Source organism: Salvia hispanica, chromosome 6, assembly GCF_029641045.1.
Source record: "Salvia hispanica isolate PSC_SH4W2 chromosome 6, Shi_PSC_v1, whole genome shotgun sequence".
NCBI classification, from domain to species: domain Eukaryota; kingdom Viridiplantae; phylum Streptophyta; class Magnoliopsida; order Lamiales; family Lamiaceae; genus Salvia; species Salvia hispanica.
This window is the reverse complement of record NC_142697.1, coordinates 28,460,733-28,467,344: the sequence shown is the minus strand read 5'-3', so window position 1 is coordinate 28,467,344 and position 6,612 is coordinate 28,460,733. Positions and strand designations below refer to the sequence as shown.

Below are 6,612 nucleotides of genomic sequence, written 5' to 3'. Positions count from 1 at the left end.
GATAGTGGATTAGTTTATTATATATGTTAATTATTTTCATCTTTAGTGGTGAAATTAATCAAATATGTTATACCGCGAATTTTTGTAGAATTATACTTTTTATTAGTCTAAAGTTAATGTTATCACATTGTGACAAATTAGAAGGTAATGATTGAGAAGAATTTTTCTCGGGTTAGGTGATTGATGTCGTGGAAAATCGTTTAAAGGTATAATAATTATACTTGTTGAATAATTGGACCACTCTGGGCTGATGATTTATTAGGCATTGGGCCAAGAGTTGCTGAGGCCCGCTGTGAATTATCAGGTGGCCGACACCTGGCACCTCCACGCGGATCCCAGCCGTGAGCCGTTGGATTGATGATGTGTTTTCTCTCGCTATCTGTGTATTCTCTCTTCCTTTTTTACACTTCTATCTCTCTCATCTCGCCGATCATCTTATCCGATCTCCTTTCTGGACCGATCGATCTCTGTTTTAGTGAGATTTAATTGGTCAAACTCTCGAGTTGAGGTTACTTCTTCGGTTTCCTTCGAGATCCGATGTTAGATCTTTTTCTGGAGTTAGATCTATATGTGTTCGGAAATATTCTTGAGGGTTCTGGTGTATTTGAGCGTGTTTCGAGAGACTTTCTGAGTAGTAGTCGGTGAGATCTAGGGTTTCCTTATTATGAATAAGATCGGATAATTGTGTTCAATTTTGGAGGTGTTGGTTAATTCAAACTTTCGAGATAACACAAATTAATCAGATAGTGAAATTAGTTTATTATATATGTTCATTATTTTCATCTTTAGTAGTGAAATTAATTAAACATGTTTTACCATGAATTTGTAGAATTAAGTTTTACTAGTATAAACTTATTCTTTTTCACATTAAACGTTTGTTGTAATTCATGGAAATTGATACTGTTGTTGTGGAAAAACGTTTATCATCCTCAATAGTTTTCTTGATGAGGAGTATATTCTATTATGCACAAAAAAATTCTTTATAAATATTTAAATTGTATTTCGGGCTGAATAATAATAATAATAATAATAATAATAATAATAATAATAATAATAATAATAATAATAATAATAATAATAATAATAATAATAATAAATATAGCAACTGAATAAATTAAGAATCCAATGCAGCTCAACAGAAATAAGATTTTCCGAATAAAATCAACCTTTGCTATTTAATACTAACCATAAACAGATCCGTAAAATCTCAATATAAATATGATTACACCACAAAATGCGTTACAAGATTCAAAGAATAAAGCTATGAATATTTAAAGGTATGATAATCATAACTGAATAGTATCACTCAACCTTAACCCAATTTAAATTAATTTAGCAGAACTGAATATTTTATTAAACCATTAAAATTGATTAATTTTATATGAAAATCCGTACACAAAAATTCAAACTACACGACTTAACTATGTCTCACATTCTTTATTCATAGGAACCTATTGATGGATAGCCTAATAAATACTAGTGGTATCTACATACAATTTTTATTTTCTTTATCAGTCGAAAATAAATTGGCGATTTGATTGGAATATAATGCTTATGAAGTCGTCAAGATTCTTGAATTCTTTATATTACGAATTACTACTCCGTATAAGAAAAACGTGAAAAATATGTCACACCAGTTAATTACTAGCATTATTACGATTTTCCTATTAGCAGAACGTGTTCAATGTAGGAGTTGCTCAAGGTGTCGGTTGAGACACACTAATAAAATAATAGTCGAAGAAAACTTATCCAAACAAAATTATTATGAACCTTAAAAACAACATAGTACTACAAAACATTAATATATATATATATAGTATATACTCCTAAAATGTACCTGATGGTCCCATCACATTTAATTTCATCAGCGACGCGTCATATTTTGAAATTGTACATAATTTTGTCTGTATTGGGAATATTTTAGATGAATATGGAGTATTCATTATTGAAACATTTCTACATTAATTCTTTGCTCCCGTATATGAACATTCGTAATGGTGCTTAGGTCAGCAATAGGTCAGTCATTCTCTTCCCTGTCACATCAGCAACACTAAAAAATTCACCTGCCACATTAGATTTAGGTCAGCCATAGGCCAGCCGCAATAAAAATAATTCAAATTATACTACATTTACAGAATTAAAATTACGATTAAAATACGGGATTAAATTTACGACACATATACGGGAAAATTAATCCATTCCATTAAAAAAAATTACAAAGATTTTTTAAAAAAAGTACATGATTTTTTTTTTAAAAAAAAGGGCTTCAACACACGAGCCCCGCCACTCTCTACTCCTCATCGCCGTCGCCGCCGCCGTCGCCGCCGCCCGTGGTATCTGAGCCCACGTCGGAACCCGCTAGCCGTGCCCTCGCGATTTCCAAATCAACTCGCATGCTCTCGAGCATCTCGTGAAGAAACATCTTCTCCGTGGGTCAGTGGCGGTCTTCCACTCTTGGAAGACCTTGTACATCTGATCCCGCGTATGGTTACGCGAATGGAGAGTGTACTCGAGTGGGGCGGGTGGGAGGGCGGAGGACTGGACCTCGCGGGGCGATAGGGGGGATCCGCCCCTCGCAGCCCGCTGCGCCCGCTTCTGTCCAACCGGGCGGGGGCGACCAGTAAATGAAGGAGGGGATGGAAACTCCTCAGCATCCGGGGGGGAGGTCGTGGGATCCGCCGCTGCTGCCGCTGTAGTCGCCGCTATAGTTTAGTCGCTGCTTCTTCGGCCACCCAGCGTCACACCCCGCCCGGAACTTCTCGGAGTCCTTCAGCAACAAGAAGCACTCCCAGAAGGTGAACTCCTTATACTTCCCCTGCAAGGGGAACTGACTCGCGGCGATCCTCCGGGCGTCGTCCCCATTCTGCCCACTACTGAGCTGACGGAGGGCGTTGGCGTACAAATTCGAAAAACGGCCCACCGCGGCCCTGGTGCGCTCCCACCCCTTCCGGACCTCCTCCGGGCTGAAGTCCTTCCCGTGCGGGCAGTGCCTCTTATAGGCAGCTCTGATCTTCGCCCACATGTTGACGATCCGTTGGTTGTTCGCAACCAGCGGATCGTCGCACACCTCCAACCACCCCTGGCCACCCCGGCGTACTCATCCTCCGTCCACTTCCTCCGGCCAGGGGTGTCGTCAACAGCGGGCTGCGATGACTCACCGACCGCCTTGGCCTTCCCCTTCCCCCTCGTCTTCTTCTTCGGCGCGGCCCGCCTCGCTGGAACGGGAGTATCATCTTCCCCGAGATCGATCCCCATATCATGCAATGACAGAAGGTCATCGCCAGTGAACTGCGTCTCCACTGGGGTCGACGTGTGAGACGAAGCCGTCAAAAAAACAAGCGAGGGCCGATATACCATGTCCCCTCCCGGTGACCCCTGCACCCCCCCTGCATCCCGGGATGCATACCGTGCTGCATCCCCCCCTGCCACATCATCCCCATCATCTGCTGCTGCATCTGGGGCATACCCCCCACCCGGGCGCTGACTGCCCGCCGCTCCCCTGCCCGCCGCCCGGCATCCCCCACGGCATACCCCCCGGCATACCCCCCTGCGCCCCCCCCGGCGCACCGGCCATCATCCCCATCATCTGATTCCAAGGGATGTTAAACCCCGGGCCCATCTGCCCCCATCCAGATCCCACAGGTACCGTGGGAGTCTGAGATCCACTCGTCGCTGGACTGGACTCGTTGTTGTGATCCATCACTCGATGATGCTCTTGTACAGAAAGCTAGAGAGAGAGAAAACTCGTTAAAACAAGTGGTGCAAATGAAAATGAAACGAAAATCGCGTTTATATAGGTTTTTAAAAAATAAAAAAAAAATAGGCGTTGGCCGATCGCTGGCCGATCGGTCCGCCACAATGGTGGCTAGCCGATCGGCTAGCGCATCGGCCAGCGCCCACCCATCGGCCAGCCCATGCCGATCGGCTCGCCAGTATACCGCTCGCCGCCTCCAATGGTTCGGCTAGCCGATCGGCCAACGCGAAGAATAGGCTAGCCGGTCGCTAGCCGACCATTGGAGATGCTCTAAATAATCAATTTAGAAATTGTATGTGATATTATAGTGATACAATATGATAATATGCTTATATTTATTTTATTTTTAAAATTATAGGAATATTGATTGAAATATTATCAAATTTATTTATCAGTGGCGGATCCATGATCCGGAAACGGAGGGGCGAAATATATAGTATAAGCTTGATTTAGTATGAACATGGCTATTTTTTCGTTGTTCGGGGCGACGCCGGAGGCAAACGGAAGGGGCGGACATGGTAATTTTACGTCCCGATAATGGAAAAATAGTCGCACAGAGGGGGCGACCGCCCCCTCCTGCCCTCCCCTAGATCCGCCACTGATTTATCTCGACTTGACATATGCCGTTAGGATGTCGTTAGATTTGTCATAAAATTATACTATAATATACAATTATTTTATGGCCAAAACAATTTAAAATTAAGAGAGTTTTAGAAGAGATAGTTTATTACCTATTTACCTTTAACTAAATACCACCTATATTTTTGTCACTTTAATTTACCTTCGATATGCGTTCTATTCACTTTAATTTACCTTCGATATGCGTTCTATTAAACTCTGATATCCGGAGCAATTAATCCACCATTCAGTTAATAACTTAATAATCTAAATATTGGTTCATAGTTATCATCTAAAGGGTAGTTCTTAGAGTTAGGGATCACGGCCCTGATTTACTAGTATAAAATAATTAGTAGTAATTTTTAAGGAATCAGTTTTAATAATGTTATTAGATCGACCTAATAACAACTTAACTCGATGACAACTCGATCGTGTAAGTTGGCATAGTATAGTATGAATATTATCAACTTTATTATTTGGATGTGAAAAGATAGCACGATTAGTTATTTAAACGGCCCACATTTCATTTAGATATCATCCAAGAAAAGCCCATGATCGATATTATCCATGGGCTATTGGATGTAAAATACTACTGTACTACTACTAATTTTACATTTACTTTTATCCTACTATAAGATTATAATTTTCCGAAATGTTAATTGACAGAAATAATATGTAGAGTCGTGGCATAGTATAAATATTTACATTTGCACTTCATGAATTTGGTGAGTAGTTAAATAGCTCAAGAATTAGTACTTCATTTTTACATTTTCTGAGTTGCGTATTTTCATTTCTTTTCAAATAAAGTTTGCGAGAAAAAATAAATTTATAGAAAGGTTTATTTGGTTTTTACAGTCTTCTCTTAAACTTGTATTGAAAACACTCTTTTTGTTCGACGTTCACTTAGTAAATGATTATGCTTCTGAAGTGCAGGGTTTGGGTCATAACTATAAAGAAAACGGGACAAGCTTTAATATTAGGGATGTAGGAGGAACGCTGATGACACCAGGGCAATGCAATCTCGTTGTGGAGAAGATGGGTGACTACCTCCTCGATCAAGGGATGTAGCCAATTCATTATACGAGAATATCTATGAAGATCGATATTTCTTAATTGAGGATTATAGTTTTGTTTTGTATTGATTTCTTGTGATTTATGATGCTTTGCAACACTTCAATTCATGATGCATCATTTCCATTGTTTGCTTAACATATGCTTGTTTTTGTCTATAATTTGTTGGTGAGATTGGAACATTATTTCAATTAACATAACTACTCAATATAAATTTAATTACTTTCCAACACAAAAGTCTTTGTTAAGGACTAATTGCCTAATAGAGTACAGTTAAAGATGATCAAATTATAATTCGTCCCACATGTTTTTAAAACTGAATTATAAATTACGAATTTTGCAACGTTTCCTTTCTACTAATAAACAATATGTAATGATCCGAGAACCAATTTTAAACAAGCCACTTATCATATATAATCATGTATCTTAAGGAATGGAATAAATATTTTCACATAACCATAACATTTTAATATGTTTAATTAATTGCTACGTTACCGTGCATATCATCAAAAAGGCAACGAATGAGATAATTGCAAGATTAAAAGTATAGTATAATTTATAATCCATTTTTTGAAAAATATAAGACGCACTAGAATTTGATTTTACAATTTAAAAGAAAAAAAATGTAATTAACAAAGGCGTTAGGGTGTTTTTAGGTAATTCAACCACACAACAAACTCACAAAACCCTAATTTTCTAATCCAATGGGCCGTCTTCTACACTTTAAAAGCCCGTATCTCACCCTCCTTTGTTCAGTTCTTCACTCAATAGATCTCAGCTTCATTTCCCCCAATTTCCCCCAATTTCATGCTTTTCAATTAATTGCTTTTCTCCATTTTTGATTTTGATGAATGAAAACTGCGATTTGGAATCCAAAGCAGAGATAGTGTGTATCGACGCTGTGCGAATCTGATTCAAATGCACTCTGATCGAAAGTGTTCTCTGCAAAATTGAAATCACAGGGGAAAGATGGGCAGTTGTCTCTCAATCACCAATTGATTCGTCAACAATCATCTTCCCTACATCTCACATTTTCCAATTTCTCCTCTTTTCCCAAATTTTTTCGATTGATTAGTCGATCTACAATTTTGCTGTGTTAGTAAAAGAAACTTTTTGATAAAATAGAAAAAATTGATTGAAATAAAATCGTTTTGTACCATCTTTTATTA

At 39.0% G+C, this 6,612-nt stretch overlaps 1 non-coding gene across 1 annotated transcript; it reads left to right on the top strand.

Moving 5' to 3' along the window:
- Positions 1-6,317: 6,317 nt before the first annotated feature.
- Positions 6,318-6,470, top strand: LOC125208707 (small nucleolar RNA snoR135). Its single transcript, XR_007174189.1, has one exon. It is a non-coding gene; the product is annotated as a small nucleolar RNA snoR135 (small nucleolar RNA).
- Positions 6,471-6,612: the final 142 nt, after the last annotated feature.